The sequence below is a fragment of the Marmota marmota genome, unplaced genomic scaffold, assembly GCF_001458135.2.
Source record: "Marmota marmota marmota unplaced genomic scaffold, marMar, whole genome shotgun sequence".
Lineage (NCBI taxonomy): Eukaryota > Metazoa > Chordata > Mammalia > Rodentia > Sciuridae > Marmota > Marmota marmota.
The window spans coordinates 223062-241981 of NW_025999869.1; the positions used below are offsets into that span (position 1 = coordinate 223062).

Below are 18920 nucleotides of genomic sequence, written 5' to 3' on the forward strand. Positions count from 1 at the left end.
GCTATATTGGAAGCATATGTGAAAATTTCTAAGGCATTCACATAAACATGAGCACACACAACACCAAACTCAATTAGCTCAGCAATGTTGCAGATGACTAGACAAATACACACAGAAACAGAAGATTTTTACACTGGAAATGAACAATCTCAAAATGAAAACAAGAAGCAGTTCTATTCAAAATTGTATGAAAAAAAATACTTGGAAATAAATCTTAGAACAGAAGAAGGTTAAGACCTATTGACCAGAAAGGTAAGACAGAAAGTTGAAAGTAATTGAGAAAGAGCTAAAATGGGAAGTAGCTAATATTCAAGCACAACAAAACTCAACAGTGTTAAGATCATGTTATTCCTTATTTACTGCATCCAACAGAATACAACAAATATGATAGTGTATCATTGTGCATCTTGGATCCAAAGGTCTTGAGTGCTTCTTGTCTTCCTAGTAGAACCCTCTTTTTCCATGAGAGCAAAGACTGTGTTGCTGATGGAGAAGGAGATACCATGGGGAGGAGAACCAAGGTGCCCCAGCCAACAGCCAGTTCCCCCCAGAAACAGAGCTGCCTGGTCAACATGTAGAACACATGTCTGCGTGGGCCCCGCTGTGCCCAGAGTGCTGACCAGCTCATCCTTGAGCTGGTAAGTTGTGGAGTGATTTGTTCTACAGTCAGAGCCACCTGACACATAGACCCAGTGCAGATGGGAGGCCAGGGTTCAACAACACATTCACTGGAGTTACTGGCCAACAACAGGAAGCCAACAGGCACTGAGTTATCCTCCCCTTGTTCAAGGTTGAGTTTCCTATTAGATGGTGTTGAGTTACACAGGTATGCATATGAACATCTGTACGTGTGATTGGTAGTCACAGAGCAGTCCACACATGTGAAGAGGAAACAGTCACGGCCTGAAGATTAGAGTCAAGGTCCAACTACAAAGTAAGTACAAGTGAAAATCGTGCACGAGTGAGAGTGGGAGCTGGGAAGCAAGCCTCAGATTACCAAGCTCTGCTTTATTACCTGTGGTTGGAGTCAATAGGTCAGACATCTGATATGACTCATTTTGGGGGGATAGTAATGGGCTAAAGCAAGGGTGGATTTTATAGGCTGATTCATTAGGTTGGGACAGGAGTGTGGATAGGGGGCTTATTGTATTGTGGTTAGGTTTGGAGGTCAGGTGCCAGGCATTCCTTATGTACTCCTCCCTCTAGCTGAGGCCTGGACTTTTCAAAGACAGAAGCTTCAATTTTACCCCAGACAAGGTGGGTGAGGAAACAGCTGCACATAGGGGGAAATGGCCTTGGACTTATTCTGCATATTCGTCAGGAAGTATATCTTTAATCTGCTACCTGCACATCTAAACTGTAGAGGTGAGCTGTGGACACAGCTGAAGACTTAGGGTTCTCCTCACTTTTTTTTTTCAAATTTATTATTATAAATTTTTTATTGTTGTTGTTTTGTTATCTGATTTCTGGAAGGAGATGGGCCACCACCAAGCAACAGGTGGGGAGGTGTGGTCAACCTGTGGAGATTTTTTGCCTGCATCTCCAGTTCTCTCCTGGGGCTCTATTGTTTGGAAAGCAGGAGAGCTACTAGCAGGGAAGAGATGTATCCTCATTGTAGCATAAAAGTGGGTGAATGTTGCTGACAGACATCAGGGGGTCACAAACCTCAGAGATGCACCTGTTATGTGGCAGCCACAAAGATTAGGTTGGACTCCTGACCACATGGAATGTGGCTGGTCTGCACTGAGCTACTGAGAGAACACCATAAATTTTAAAGAAATAGTACTATAAAGACAAGTAGTTAATTAATAGTAATTGAAGGTTTATGGAAAATAACATTCCTACAAGACAGCTCACCAAGAAAAATGAAAAGACAGTGTGGTTTGAGAGGAGGGAGGGAAAATTAACCATACATTAACAATGGACACTGAGGGAAAAAGCAAAATTTCATCCCTTTTTGGGTTCTTCCCCAGCAAATCTACCAAAAGCAAACATTTACTCCTGCCCAACTGAAATGCCAGATTCGATTTGTGGGACCCCAATAGACCTCCAGGAGCCAAATTCGATGCAATCACACAAGAGTCTTTATTGCAAGCTCAAGCCTGGACTCACAACCATTTCCGATGCAGGGGTCCTGAGGAGTGAGTCCTGGCCCTTGGTTCAGTGAGGATTTATAGGTTTTGGGGGGATACTCTATGTGTCACAACATCACACAGCAAATCATTTCATACTGTGGGAAAAACAAACAACAACTCTTAACATTGATTAACACATTCACTGGCGGAACAAGTTGGGTAAGGGTGATTGGTTAGTTCAAGTGGTGGATACCTTTGAACTGATTGGTGTAGGCCGTGAGGGGTTGCAAGGGTGTATATGCTAAACTGTAGGGTTGCCTAATCCTGTTATCAATCCGCAAAACTACTGGGAGGGTCACCTGGCATTTCAGGTATTTTCCCTGTCTCATGCTGATTGGTGGTTGCTAGGGGGTTGCTATGGGTCCTTACCTAGCCAAACTGAGTCAGGGACACCTGGAGCTACAGATCTCTCCTCTTATTTAAGAACAACTCAGCAGGGTGGGTATGTGCCTAGGAGGCTCCATGGGTTTTTCCAAGGACAAAGGTCATGCCCCCTCCCTCTGGACAGGCCTTGAGGTAGAAGCTGGTTTCTCAAAAAAATGGAGTCATATCAGTTTCTCACAACAACAGTGAGTCCTGAAGGAGGGAGGCAAACACTGAAAGGCTGGGTCCTGAATTTTTTACCCTTTCCCATAGCAGATGATTCCTGGAAGGAGAAAAGCAAATAGTGAGGCTCTAGGTAACAATGGGTCCCAGAGATAAGCAGGGAACACCTAGTTGTGAGCTTTTCCCAGTGACAATAAGTTTAAAACTTTTTACAGCTGCCTTCCTGAGTTAAAATTTTAACTTGCAGTACTAGGTTCCTGACTGTCCAAACTGCATGTCTACAGTCTCCAAACTCCTGTATCACGGTGGGGTGGGGGGTAATGTATTTCCATACCCAGAAAATGAAACTTCCTATGCCTGATGGATTGACTTCCCTGAAGAATAAAGGAAAGTTGGTGACCTGAGGTTTGCTTCCCTTCTCCTGCCTTGGTGGATTGTGGGCCATGCGCATACAGTAATACCTCACTGCATCGGTTGCATAGAAAAACAATGATATTTTATGTATATTACATTAAAGAACTCACAACCAATTTCACCTGTAACTGACTCTCTTGTTTTTAGGATTTTTTTTTTTTTTTTTTTTTTGCTAGACAATCACTCTACCACTGAGGTATGCCTGAGCTATTTTACCTGTTTCTTTATCGTTTTTTAGGTGGCTTTCCGAAAATTTTAAAATACATGACACATTTTATTTCAATTAAACAGGGCCTTCCTTTCCATAGCTGGGGCTGAGCCGTCTAAAAGAACACAGGTGAGGAAGGTCATGCAATTTGAAATCGTAATAAAATTCTCAAGTTACTCCCAATCGTGAACAGCACAGTTATTTGTACATATGGCTGACATTCGTTAGTCCTCTTTGGTTGTTGCCTTCCTCACCAGGATGAGTACAAACGTTTCCCGCTAGGCTCAGGTACCCTCTCGCCAAGGAAGCCCTGCCTGAAAAGGGCTGGGCCAAGAGCCTGTCACTCTGGCCTGTTTCAGCCACCCACTGGTTAGAATAGCTGTCACTCAAGACTGTGAGGCGGACAATTAGGCGCTGGGGAGGAACTGTCCAATCAGGTGCGCAGACGGAGGGGAAGGGAGGGCTCTCGCAAACTTGCTCTTTCCTCCATTGCGCTTTTGCCACTTCGCTGGATTCCCAAGGGACTCTGCATATCCTGGGGACCCGCGGAGCTCGGATACCGGACGTCCCTAGGAAGGACGGCGGGTCACTGGAGCCCCCCAAAACGATGAATGTGCGGCTAGTACTGGCCGGACCCGGTGAGCACCTGCCTTGGCCACGCGAGTCACTGTGAGCTGCGGAGCGTGGGGCGGAGTCCCCAATGCGGGTGGCCTGGACCCTGTCCCTTATCCCGCGGGGTGGGGAATGCTTGGTGGCGGGTCCACGAAGTCGGCTGTATAGTGTGTTACGAGTCCCTGCTGGCGGTTGACCTTGGACCTTATCCCCCTGATCCCGCGGGGTGGGCTGGGTGGCAGGTCCCCGAGTTCAGCTGCAGAGGGTGACCGAGTCTTCTCTGGCTAGTCGTCCTGGGTGTCTGTCTCTGGGCTGGGCTGGGCTGGGCAGGGCAGCAGGTCCCTGTCCTCTTCCGCTCCCTGTTGGCGACCTCTCTGGGTTATTATCTAGGCAGCTCATGCAGCCTGACGCTCCCAGAGTGTGCAGTGAGCAGGGGAGGGTGACATGGAATCCGGACTCAGGTGTGTTCTGTCAGTGACAGTTGGCCCTTGGGGTCCCCGTCTGTCCCTGTTTTCTCCACAGAATTAACCTGTGCACCCTACAGCACATACTCCTAAATGTGCAGGAAGCTAGGTGTGAAATCCATTTCCCATTGGGACTTTGCTGCTCCTAGGGCTGGCAGCAGACCCCTACAGACCCCAGCTCTATTTTGTATTTTATTTAGATACAGGATCTCATTGAGTTACTTAGTGCCTTGCGGTTGCTGAGGCTGGCTTTGAACTTAGGATCCTCCTACCTCCACCTCCCAAGGCACTGGAATTTCATGCATGGGCCACCACACCTGACCAGATGGTGTTTTAATTTTGATAGTTTCATCTATTCATTAATTGCACTTCTAAAAAACGTTTTATTTTATTTTATTATTATTTTTTTAATGTGGGCAAAGTTTTCTCAGGAGTGGAAAGCAGAGAGGAATTACCTAGAAAGTCCTCATAAAGTCCTGATGCATCTCTTCATCATGCCCAGGAACAGACACCTGTGCAGAATCTTTGGGCAGAGGTATTTTTTCAGTACCACACAGGGTCCTGTGTCCTCAGCCCATCTGTCCTTTCCTGGGGCTGCAGCAGGGTGCCCACAGGTGTGCTGTGCCTTGAAGGGTGTAGGTAATTTCAAGCTCTGCATCAGCTCCTCCTAGAGGACAGCCTGAGGTATAGGAAGCAGCCTCTCAGGAGCAGCTGGAGATACTCAGGTCAGGCAGTGAGATACTGGTGTTGAGGGAACATGACACACATGGTTCCTGCCCTCAGGATGCATTCAGAGCTTTGAAGGAAGAACAGTTATCCTAAAGAGCAGGGGAAACTAACCCTAGTAAGGTGGAGCAAAACCCTACAAAGCTCTTCATCAGCAGGAGGTGGGTGGGAAGATGTGCCTGGTGACAGATGGCCTGACCTGAAGCTGGAGTCTGACAGGTCAGTGTCCAGTGGTGCTGCAGCTGCCTGGATTTGTTGTCTTGGAAAGACTGGCTCAGGTATTTTAGTGTCAGTTTTTTTTATTAATTGTATAATGTAGTTTATTAGTAGAGCTGATCAGAAAATATTCCTAAAGAGTAAGATAGAGATATAATTCAGTAGGGAAAGAAGGCTAGAAACAGAAAAGAAATACTTGGTCTTATATTTCCTTAGTTAAAAATTCTTATGTACTGGTTTTGTTCCCCAGAGTGAGTTTACCGAGTCTCTCAGATGTCTTTTTTGCAGGGTGGGGGGTGTTGCTAATTTAAAATATAATTCCAGGGCTTTGCTTTGGGAATGCTACCTGGGAATAGAAAAAGGGAAAACCTGTTTCAGTGTGGCTGCAGATATGAATGTATTCACAGAAGACAGTGTGGTAGAGAACTTGGTTTCTTCTTCTTTTTTTTTTTAATATTTGTTTTTCAGTTGTAGTTGGACACAATACCTTTATTGCATTTATTTATATGTGGTGCTGAGGATCGAACCCAGGGCCTTGCACATGCTAGGTGAATGCTCTATCACTGAGCCACAACCCCAGCCCGCTTCTTCTTCTTCTTCTTTTTTTTTTTGGTGTGTGTATGTGTGTGTGTGTGTGCGCTGGGGATTGAATCCATGGGTTTGAGCATTCAAGGCAGGCACTCTACCAAATGAGATAGATCCCCAGTCCAGAAGTGTGTTTCTTTATTACAAAAATTCAACCTCACTAAGTTAGTGAGGGCTTTGCTAACTTGCTGAGGCTGGTTTTGAAGTGGTGTTTGTTCTGTGTCATCCTCTGAAGTCACTGGGATTGTAGGCCTGCACTACTGCACCTGTCTAGTTAAAAATTCTTATGTACCTTTTTCTCCTTTCAGATGTGTTCTTTTTGGGGGAGCAGGGGTGGGAGAGGGGTTTAAAATTGAATTCTACAACTTGGCTTTGGAAATGCTACCTGGGAAAAGAAATAGGAAAGGTTTTGTTCCATTGTGGTCACAGAAAGTGAGTATGTTTCCCCAATACATGTGACAGACTAATTGGTTCATTATAAAGATTCACCGAATCATGACCTCTTGTATTTTGGAGGGGAGGGCGCAGGGACAGGGGAGAGTCAGATCCCAGGTCAGAGAATGTTTCACCAGAAGTCATCCTGTTCTCAGGGGTATGTTTCACCAGAATGTTCACCAGAATGTTTCACCAGAAGTCATCCTGTTCTCAGAAAGAAGGGTATATATTGGTTCTTGCTGTCAGTGGGTAGGAGTTCAGGGTCCTGGTTCAAGGAGAGAAATTTGAGTCAGTTTTGTTTAAGAAGTATTTTTCTGATCCCTGAAAACAAAATTGGTTCCCTCATCACTTATGAGGGGAAAAAAAGAGGGGAGGGATTTTCAGGATCAGTGTGTATGTGCCGTGGGTTAAAAAGTGAACATCTTTTAAGTCATAATGGGAAGGGGTTTCTGTGCAGGAATTGCTCTGGCAGAATGCAGAGTTGGGGTTATTGAATCAAAGATATTTTGCAGAATTCTCTTTGACACTTTCTTTTTCTTATATATCTTTTTATTTTGGCCAATCCTAAGTTGAGTCCTTTAAACTGAACCAAGTGATGTGCTTTGCTAAAATCAAATCAGTGAAGTTGAGGAGGGGTGATGGGAGTCCCCAGTTTGTAGTTCTTTGCTCTCAGCAGGACTGGCCCTCCTGCCCTGCAGCTGGCATCTACAGTGGGGCAGTGTTGAGCTGACCCTGAACTAGGGTTTGTGCTGACTGGTGGTGTCAGAATTGAACTTTTGAGTGACTTGTGATTTTGGAGAACAGATTGGTGTTCATCAAACTCACATGTGGTGTCAGAAGTGGTTTCAGGAAAGAGGCCTCACAGGCCAGGACCTTCATGTGCCTCCTGGTGGGTGCTTGGGTGCCAGTGACAACTGAGGTCCTGCAGGAGGGAACATTCCACTCTGGGGAGAGGAGAGCACAGTGACCTTCCAGAACCAAATGTCCCAGCTGCTCATGTTTTCCTCATTCCCTAGGAGAAGCCACATGAGCTGCATCTTCTGTGAGAGTGGTCCCCAAGCGGAGATTCCTGGATCAGAGGGTGCTTCCCTGAGCTGGTTTCTGTTGCTTCCTTTATCAAGTTTTGCTGCCATACAATTCTAGTTTGTCCCAAGAATGTAGCAAGTTCATTTTTCTTTCTTTCTTTTTTTCCTTTGGTAGTGGGGATTGAACTCAGGGGCACTCAACCAATGAGCCTCATCCCTGGCCCTTTTTGTGTAATTTTTTTTTTCTTTTTTTAAATAGCCGTTGTCTCACTGCATTGCTTATGCCTCCCTGTTGTGAGCCTGGCTTTGATCTCATGATCCTTCTGCCTCCCGATCACAAGCCAGTGGGATAACAGGCATGTATCACCTCACCCGCCCAAGAATTTCATTCCTTCTTTAATGGAAGATTTTTATATTATGGATGAACATTTATTTGGATACAGTAATTTGATGTAACAAAGAACAGAGTTTTTGAAACAATTTTTTAATGCTCAATTTGATATGAATCAATTCACCCATATATTCCTGTCCAAATAGGGATGGGTTGGCCCTGGGCAGGCTGCCTCTCTCCCTGCTCTCTCCAACCTCTGCCTGGAGGTGAGTGCAGTGCTAATTCTGTCTTTCCTTCTAGTTTAACCAGCTGTGAGGAAGCAGAATTTTTCTTAGTTCTGTCTTATTGAGTTTTCAGTACTTTAATGTTACCATTAGTGCTCTATCACTGGAGTTCTATAATGTGCAATGTGTAGTTTCTCTGCCTCAGTTGGTTAGACTCCTGTGCTGTCTGAGTCTTTGGGTCTCCCAGTTTTCTTCCCTGTTCCTGCTTCAGGAACCTCACTTGTTTCCAGTTTCATTTTTATGTTTTTGACAATTTCATTCTATTTTTAAATTTGGTCCCCAAGTGTGTACCCTTTATAATTTTGTACACATAGGGAAATTCTCAGATTATTGATTATGGATAAACTGCACTGTAGTATGTGGAGCAGCTCTCTCACTGTTCATCCTTGTGTGTTTACCCTCTTACCTGTCTATCCTTTTATACTTCCATGTGGCTATATATTGCTTTTCACTGAATACCATTAGCATGAGCAAATTTCAGTTTATATCCATGTTCTTTGAAATGGTTTTCAGTCATTTTCTCATTTTGAATTTATTTTTGATGTTATATCTTTTACTTTTATTATTCTCTGCACTTGAATTCTTTTTTTCTTGTAAAGACTGCAGACATCTGCCCTGAGGTAGGGTAGCCTTCTTGCACCCTATTGCAGTTTGATGGAAGAAACCCCTTTTTAATAAATGTGAGTGTATCACTCTCTTCTTTTGAATTTATCTTATAAAGAAAACCTACCGGACAGGGGGCATGGTGCATTTCAAGAGATAAATCCTTAGGTGTCCCCTCCTGGACACAGGGAATGAGTCCCCTTGGGCCAAATTTCAGCAGAGTGTGGCTGCCAACATGGGAATGTGTTTACCCCACTGTGTGTGGGTATTCATTCTGAACTGTGAGTGAGGCAGGCTCCTCATCTGAGCTGGCTCAAGTGTTTTCTTTTGCTTTCACTGAGTTTTTTCTTTCTTTTTCTTTTTCTTTTTTTTTTTATTATTGTCATGTAATTAGTTTTTCATTCACTTAATACTTGTACTTCCTAATTGTCTTTATATTTTTCTGTCTGAAAATTAGTTGACAGAGTAAAAGTGTGAGCAGGCCTTGCCCATGAAGCCCTGGCCTCTTCCCAAGTGATTTATGCCTGGCTCCCTCCTTCCCAGTCAGGCCTGACCAGGCGGCACACACCTTCTCTGAGGTCAGGTCAGGCTGCCTTGGAACTAAGGCTGTAATTCCTCACATATGCCTGGGACTCTGTGCCCAGAACAGCTTCCTAGCCAACAGGGCCTTCTTTGGAAAGCCAGGCTCAGCTCTGCATGAGTGGAAATGTCCCCCTGTTGGGGCAGGTCCCCTTGCTGGGAGGAAGTCCTGCCTGAAAAGGGCTTTTGCCAATACCTTGTCTTCCTGGCCTATGTACTCAGGAGCGTGATGCATCTCCTGTCAGTCAGGGCCTCAGAGTGTGCATATTTGGGCTGGGGTGAGAGAGGGGTCTTGTGGAGCCCTGGCAGTCAGCAGGCAGCTGGTGGGAGGGGGTGGCCTTCCACAGCCTCAGAGGCCGGTATCTCTCACCCTGTGGAGCTCAGAATCCATCTCCAGGACTGTGTCTTCTCTGCTGTGTGAGGCCCAAGTGGCTCTGGCTCACATTTGTCTCCCTGTGACCTGCAGGTGCTATGAGGTCCACAGAAAGGATGTCAGGTCTCCCCAGAAGGCGGAAAATGGTGAGTGTGTGGGGCAGGTCTGGTCAGGTGGGAAGTAGGCTTGTTACAAGTGGTGAACCAGCTGTGGCTGGCCTCTGGCCTCCCACTGTCAGCTCTATAGTCAGCCAAGAGTACCTGAGTCAGATGCTGCTTCAGCACAGCCCTTGATGGCCATGGTGTAGGCTGGTGCAGGTGGATTCCCAGTGTGCTGCCTGGTCTGTAGCCACTTTGGCAGAACCCTCTCTGCCCAGCTGGACCCCAGCCCTAGGTTCTCAGTGTGAAGTGAAGGTAGCGGGTCTCAGGGGATCCTGCCTTAGGTGTGGGGCTCCTGGGTAGAAGATGCTAGTCTGAGGGGTCTGTATTTCTTCTTCTTAAGGAGTCACCCTCCTTTCCCCCTCCTATGCCCTACCAGGGCTTTTGGTACATTCTTAATATTCCTGTCCTTTTCTCATATTTACAGATCTGACTCTCCCTCCAAGTTCACAGCATTTTCATTTCTTTTTGTGAATTTCCCATATGATGAAAGGAGAGAACAGTCACCTGGAACTTCACTGTTAAGAGAACTTGTGTCTCTCTCTCTCTCTCTCTCTCTCTCTCTCTCTCTCTTTTTTTTTTTCCTTCCCCAGGAATTGATACCTTATCAAATAGTGGAGAGGTTTCCTTTGGACCCCTCACAGGGTCCCATGTTTTCAGCCCCACTTGGGGCTGCCTCAAGTCCTTTAGGCTGCCCTGTGTCCTACAGGAAGCAGGCAATTTTAGGCCCTGGGTCAGCTCCTTCTAAAGGACATTATAAGGTGTGTCATTCAGCTTGTGAGGGGAGCAGCTGGAGGCCCTGGGGCTGAGGAATGTCCTGGAACAGGCCTCATCTAGAGAGCTACCTCCTTGGGACATCGTCTCCCCCAAGCCCTGATCCAATTCCTTGGAGACAGGTGGACAGTGAGCCTGTGGATGTTGGTGCTGAGGGGCCAGGTCAGCAGTGATTCCTGCCCTTGCATTCTCTCACAGTTGTGAAGGAGGAAAACTCTCCCAGAGCATAAGGACCACCCCCAGTGCAGTGCTGTGCAAACCTGAAAGTCTCCTAGACTGGAGTCATGGTCCAGGTCTCCTGGGAGGGTGATCATGGAGTGTTCCTTTGAACAGGACCAGGTGGGAGATGTCCGGCTGGCAGGGACCTTACCAGCCCCTTGATCCTTACACATCTGCTCCCTTAGCTCCAGCCCTTTCTGTGTTTATCACTTTAAAATGATCTGCTCACTTATTGCAGACCTGGGTTTCCTTAAATGTGAAATATATTTATTCAGAGATGAGCAAGGTGAAAAAAAGTTTTTTTTGTTTTTTTTTTTTAATTTTTTCTATTTGATCATTGTTTTTATTGGAAATGTTTTAGGGCTTTAAGAAAAAAAAAATAGGCTATGTTTTTTGTTTGTTTATTTCTTTTGTGGTGCTGAGTATAAAACCCAGGGCAGTGCTTCCCAGATTTTCTCAAATTGCACCCCCTTTTTTTTCTTTCCACTTGTATTACTATATTAGTTATACATAATATTAGAGTTTGTTTTATTTATGTATCTTTTTGTTGTCAAGAATTGAACTCAGTGGCACTTTACCGCTGAGCCACATCCCCAGCTCTTTTTATTTATTTATTTTTAGACTGTCTCACTAACTTGTTTAGGGCCTTGCTACATTGCTGAAGCTGGCCTCAAACTTGCATCCCCTGCCTCCGGCTCACGGGTTGCTAGTATTACAGGTGTGTACCTCCTTGCCTGGCTAATATTGGGTTTTTATTTTTTATATAGTATGCAAGCATAGGGTGTAAGTTGCTCTACTTCAGTCCCCAGTAACTCCCTTTTCTCTCTCCTACTCTCTTTCTGTTTCCATACTGCTACTCTACTAGACTTCCTTCTGTTTATCTACAGTTTTCTTTTTTAATTAATGCTTTATAGATAAACATAATGGTGAAATTCATTATGATATGTCATCTATGCACATAGCATAATTTGTCCAACTTCATTCCAGTGTTCTCTCTTTTCTTTTCCTTCCTCCCTAATTCTCAGTCTCCGTCCTCTTCTGTACTGATCTCTGTTCTGTTTTCACGGGATCCTGCCTACCCCACTTTTTGTCCTGATTTTCCTTTAGCTTCCACATATGGGAAAGAAAACATTCAGCATCTGAGGTCTGGCTCTCACTTATTTCACTTAGCATGTTGTCTTCCAGTTCTACCCATTTTCATCCTGATGACATACTTTCATTCTTTATGACTGAGCAAAATCCCATTGTGTATGTGTACCTCATTTTCTTTATTCTTTTTTCTCTTGGTGACGTCCTGGGCTGGCCTTGGATATGGGGAACTGTGGTGTGACTTTATCACTGTAGCATGTTGATGTTGCACAGGGCGCTCAGGCTGCTCCCTGCAGGATGGTGCTGAGTCCCAGGGTTTGCAGTAAGGACTGAGGTGCATCATGAAGTTATGTGAAATTTGAGGCTATTCCAGGGTCACATTTGTTCTGCTTCTTTTTCTGTGTTTATGTGTGGAGCAGCTCCACTGCTATTTGGCTGACCTTCTGCTCCCTGGAGGTGTTTTCATTTCTCATCTACGTGGTGTTAAAGGTACCATTAGTGCCACCTTTGGTGACTGTTGACTTGAAGCAAGTTTTGTACTAATTTCATTGCTAGTCAAAATGCTCTTTTTCAAAGTCCTGTGGTATTTTGGGTCCCTTGTAGTGTTGAATGATGTTTTGCATTTCTAAAAAGGAATCATCACCCGGGATTCTGATGGGTTTAAATATAATTGGTAGATTCTTTGGGAGTATTACCACCTTAATAATGTTAAACCTTTGTTCCATGAGCATGAAATAGTTTCTCATTTATTTGGATCTTGAGCTTCTTCCAAGAAGTGTTACAGTTTAGAAAATAAGTTTTATAGTTTCTATTGTGTATGTATGTAGCATATATTATTATTATATTATTTATTCTTCTATATTTATTCTTGGAGTGTCATTATAAATGAATTTTTAAGAATTGCATTTCAGAATTTTATAAGGGCAAAGCTGATTTTTGATTATTAATTGATTTTTATTGAGTTTTGTTTACTAATATTTTCACCCCTGACCTTGGGAACACATCTTCCTCTTGGGTACTTCCAGGCTTTGAAAATCATGAGTGCTGGTGCTCTGAACTTTGCAGTACAGGATTTTGTGTGGACCTACGTTGTGAACTCATTTGGGTTACCTCAACTTTGCGAAATGGCTTGAGGTCCAGGAGCCACCGCTCTGACACATGAGATAGGGTTGATCACTTCAGCCTGTGACAGTTGAGTGGCTGTGGGCCTGTGAGGAGGTTTGTGTGAGGCCTCTGTGTGTTAGAGCCCTGGGACTTCTCAGGTATGGATCTCCCCGCATGTCGCAGGCTTTCTGGTAGGTTCAGCAATGAAGAAACCCTGTCAGATGTCCTTGTCCACTTGTAGTAGAGACTATAGAGAGCAGGAAGCCAGAAATACAAGGCAAATGTGTTACCTGTTCCTACCTCTATCTTTGTGGTGGAATTCTTGATTTTGCCTCAGTGTCTGGTGCTGTGAGAGTAGGCCCTGAGGTCTGGAATGGTGTGATTTTGTTCCTGGCTTCCCTAGTAGCCCCCCTCTTGGTGTGTTTTCTAGAAATGGTGAGAGCATGGAGACCTGGTTTTGTTCTTCAGTATAGCCTCAGGTTTTGTAGATCCCCATGGCTTTTTAGGGTGTTTTATTCATTTCCAGGTATGTGCGTGTTCATGTCACAAAATTGGGTTTGCTTTTTGTCAGCTGCTGGTGCTTCATTCTTTCTAGGTATCAACACTTCTCCAGATACATGATACGCAGATGTTTTGTACAATTCTTGTTCTTTTTTTTTCTTTTGAGGTGTTGGGATTCATTGATCCTGGAAGTTCTATTGTATGAGTGGGACAAAATAACATGATTTCTGAAATAAACATTATCATTCTGCACATCCTGTGCTGCTTACCTACACTGTCAAGCACTGTGACTCAGTGTAAATGCTTAGTTTGGTGAGATCCTATCCAAATCTTTACCACCTTCTACCAGCTAAACTACAACTTTGTCAACAGATATTTCTCAGGATAGGTGTTGACAAAAAGACTAATATTAGCTCTCCTCTGCACATGAGGTCGTAGGGCTTCTTCATTCCATGTATTAGTTATTCACCTTGAGAAGATCTTAGGGGTGACCTGAGAGCATACCTTACTTTCTTGATTAAAATTGAGAAGGGTATTTTTTTTTTCTCTGCTGATGCTTTCCTGATAGTTCATTCTTATATTGGAATGCCCATTTGGGGAAGTGAGTGCAGACAGAGTACAAGTTTAACAACCAAATCAGACACTGAATATTTGGAGATCGCAGAATCATGTAGAATCATCTATTCTCACATATAGAGAATAGAACTCTCATGCTGTCAATCTCTGCTGGTATACCCTATACTTTTGTGGGATATTTTAGACCTCAGTGGCCTTTGAGGATGTGGCTGTGAACTTCACCCAGGAAGAGTGGGCTTTGCTGGAACCTTCCCAGAAGAATCTCTACATAGATGTGATGCGGGAAGTCCTTAGAAACCTGGCTTCTATAGGTAAGGATGACGTTTCATTACATAATCAAAGACAAAGCACCTGGGAGTTTCCCCCCCCCCCCTCATGAATTTGGAGTGTGAGAAAGGGAGTACTTTAGGGAATAATATGGGCCTAATGTCATTGCACTCTGCAACATAAATACCATAATCCTGTCTCCTCCCTGCCTTTACCATCTTTTTAATGGGCGCAGTATAGTTGTCCAAATTGTAAATCCCATAATGCATTCTGAAATCATGATGATGCATAATGACTTTTCTGGGACTACATTTCAGGAGACACATGGGAGGACCAGAACATGGAATATCAGAACACAAATACCAAGAGAGACGTAAGGTAATTTGTACTCATATGAGGAAACCGAGTGCCTTGAGGGAATTCTAGCACATCCTATAGTTCCACAAATAAGCAACAGAAACAAGCATGAGATGAATTATACTTATTCTTTTTTCACCAAATATGGACTTTAATGTAAGATAGTTGTTTACTGTTTTCAAAAACTATTGAATTTTTGACAGTGTTAACAAGCTTCATTTATGATGGCACTGCTTTAGTAGCAGCTGTGGAGAAGCAGTTTATAAAGTAATTGTTACATTGATTTTCAAAGAGCATACAGTATAGATATGACAAAACACCAGTACTTTCCATGATATTGGTAATAGTATAAGTCCAAAGCCTATTAATAAATGTAAAAGTATTAATGATCCAAACATAAATTGTACTTGTAATTATTATTATTATGTTTTTACAGAAGTCATATGGTAGGCTCTGGAAGACTTTGAAAAGGTACTCAGTGTGGAAAAACCTCAGGGAGATTCCACATCTTAGTCTTAAAAAAACATTCCTGCTAGTCAGTTCATGTGAAAGCAATATGTGTGGACAGGTCTTCACATGTCACGTTTTCCTTAATAGGCCCATCATATCTCACTCTGCAAACCAACCATATGAGAAGGAGGAGTGTGGCGGAAAGCTATATGAATGTAGAGAGAAGAGAAAATCCTCCATTTCTCTCACAAGTGTTCAATGCCAGGTGTCAGAGCACACTGTAAATGGACCTAATGGAGGTCTGACATGTGGAAGAGAGTTCAGTTGTTCCAGGTGTTTTAAAAAATATCAACCATCTCATACTGGAGAGCAGCCACCTGGATGTAAGCAATGTGGAGGTGCCATTACTATTTCAAATAACCTTCAAATGCACGAACAAACTCCTCCTGGAGAGACGACTTACAGATGTAAACAGTGTGGGAAAGCCTTCATTCATTCATATTCTCTTCAAAAACATAAACGAACTCATACAAGTAAGAAGCGCCATGAATGTAAAGAATGTGGTAAAGCCTTCATTAAATTCTCTTACCTTCGAATACATAAACGAACTCATACTGGAGAGAAGCCCTATGAATGTAAACAATGTGGTAAAGCCTTTCCTTCATCCAGTAAACTTCGTAAGCATGAAAGAATTCACACTGGGGAAAAGTGCTATGAATGTAAAGAATGTGGTAAAGTCTGCACATGTTACTCTGAACTTCAAATACATGAACGAACTCACACAGGAGAAAAGCCGTATGAATGTAAGCAGTGTGGCAAGGCTTATGCTCGGATTTCTCACCTTCACTCACATGAAAAAACTCATACTGGAGAGAAGCCCTATGAATGTAAACAGTGTGGGAAAGCCTTCGCTACATCTGGTAACCTTCAAATACATGGAAGAACTCATACTGGAGAGAAGCCTTATGAATGTAAACAATGTGGGAAAGCCTTTATTTCTTCCACTGCCCTTCAAATACATGAACGAATTCATACAGGAGAGAAGCCCTATGAATGTAAGCAGTGTGGGAAAGCCTTCATTCGATCCTCTGCCCTTCGCTCACATGAAAGAACTCATACTGGAGAGAAGCCCTATGAATGTCAACAATGTGGTAAAGCCTTCACTCGGTTATCTTATCTTCATGCACATGAACGAACTCATACTGGAGAAAAGCCCTATGAATGTAAGCAGTGTGGCAAAACCTTCACTCATTTCTCTACCTTTTACTCACATGAAAGAGCTCATAATGGAGAGAAGCCCTATGAATGTGAGCAGTGTGGCAAAGCCTTCATTCATTCCTCTAGCCTTCATTCACATGAACGAACTCATACGAAGCCCTATGAATGTCAACAATGTGGTAAAGCCTTCACTCGGTTACCTTACCTTCACTCACATGAACGAATTCATACTGGAGAGAAGCCCTATGAATGTAAGCAATGTGGCAGAGCCTTCAGACATTCCTCTAGCTTTCGCTTACACGAAAGAGCTCATAATGGAGAGAAGGCTTATGAATGTAAGCGGTGTGGCAAAGGCTTCATTTATTCCTCTAGCCTTAGCTCACATGAAAGGATTCATAATGGAGAGAAGCCCTATGAATGTAAGCAGTGTGGCAAAGCCTTCAATTATTCCTCTAGCCTTCGCTCACATGAACGAATTCATACTGGAGAGAGGCCCTATGAATGTCAACAGTGTGGTAAAGCCTTTACTCGGTCATCTTACCTTCACTCACATGAACGAACTCATGCTGGAGAGAAGCCCTATGAATGAAACAATGTGGTAAAGTCTTCACTTGTTCCTCTGAACTTCAGGTTCATGAACAAACGCATATTGCAGAGAAGCCCTATGAATGTAAGCAGTGTGGCAAAGCCTTCAATTATTCCTCTAGCCTTCACTCACATGAACGAACTCATATTGGAGAGAAACCCTATGAATGTCAACAATGTGGCAAAGCCTTCACTCATTCCTCTACTCTTTGCTCACATGAACAAACTCATAATGGAGAGAAGCCCTGTAAATGCAAAGAATGTGGAAAAGCCTTCACTGTATTAGCTTACCTTCGAAAATATAAAACAAATTCATACTAGGGAGAAGCCCTATGAATGTAAGCAGTGCGGCAAAGCCTTCAATCAGTCCTCTAGTCTTCACTCACATGAAAGAACTCATACTGGGGAGAAGCCCTATGAATGCAAAAAATGTGGAAAAGCCTTCACTGCCTTCTCTTACCTTCAAACGCATAATCAAACTAATACTGAGTAGAAACCTTGTGGATGTACAAAATGTTTTAAAGCCTTCACTAGTTTGTTTAACCTTTGAATACACACATAAATTCATACTGGAGAGATGCCCTATGAATGCAAAGAATGTGGGAAAACCTTCATTGTATTCTCTTTCTTTCAAATACATAAAGGAATTCATACTGGAAAGAAGCCCTATAAATGTAAGCAGTGTGGCAAAACCTTCACACAGTCCTCTAGCCTTTACTCACATGAACAAACCCATATGGGAGGGAAGCCCTATGACTAAGCAGTGAGTCAAAGCCATCACTCAGTCCATTCTATTTCACACACATGAAGGAATTCATGGTAGAGAGAAGCCCTATAAATGTAAACAATGTTGAAAAGTCTTCACTACGTTGTCTAGCCTTAAAAGGCTTAATCAAAATCATTCTGGAGAAAATTATTAGTGTGAACACTGTGGGAAAGCTTTTCCTTGATTACTTTTGCTCACATGAACAAAATCATACAGGAAAGAAGCCTTATGAATGTAAACAATGTGGAAAGCCTTTGCTTCAACTGGTGAACTTCACTCCCAAGAAAATACTCATACTGGAAAGAATGTTACCTGGGTATGTAAACATTGAGGTAAAACCTTTAGTCCTTCCACTTGTCTTCATGTGCATGAACAGGCTCATGCTGGAGAGCAGCTCTATGAATGTAAACAATGTGTTAAACCTTCATGGTGGGGTTGCAGCTCAGTGGTAGAGCCTTTGCTTAGCATGTGTGAGGCACTGGGTTTGATTCTCAGCACCACATATAGAAAAATAAATAAAACAAAGGTTCATCAATATCCAAAAAATTGAAAAAAAAAACATCATTTTTTTTTTCTTTTTCTCTTTTCCTACAAATGCATGAACAATCTCAGTGGAGAAAGGCCCTGTGAGATTAAATGGTCTGGTAAAGCCTTCAGTAGTTTGGCTTACCTTCAAATACTTTAAAAATGTAAACAGTCTGGTGAAGATTTGACTAGTTATGCTTATTTTCATATACATGAAGGAACTTATACTGGAGAGAGGCCTCTTGAAAGTAAATAATGTGGTACAACCTTTGCTAATTCCAATTCAATTTGAAAACTCATACCAAAAAAAGACTGTATGAAAACAATGTGAAAAAGCTTTCAGGACTTCCATTCTCCTTCAATTGCATAGCACACTCATATCACAGAGAAAAATTTTGATTGTGTATTGTGTAATTTTTTTTTCTTTTTAGTTGTAGTTGGACAGAATATCTTTATTTTACTTATTTATTTTTATGTGGTGCTGAGGATCTAATCTAGTGTCTCACCCGTGGTAGGCAAATGCTCTACCCCTGAGCCACAATCCCTAACCTGTCTTATTATTAGCTTCAAATCACAAACAAATTCATACCGGATAGAAGCCTTATGAATGTCAACAATGTGCAAAAGCTTTCAATTGATCTTCCTACCTTCAAATACAAGAACAAACATACTGGTGAGAAGTTCTTTGTGCATAAACAATGTAGTAAGTCATTTGTTGCAGTGACATTTAAAAACATAAAATAACTTCTTCTACTGAAACAAAGCTATATTAATATAAACAATCAGAACAAAGCT

General features: G+C 43.0%; 1 pseudogene; it reads left to right on the plus strand.

The window, feature by feature from the left end:
• Positions 1–3741: 3741 nt before the first annotated feature.
• LOC107147937 overlaps positions 3742–18920 on the plus strand; it is a 42581-nt pseudogene continuing 27402 nt past the window's right edge.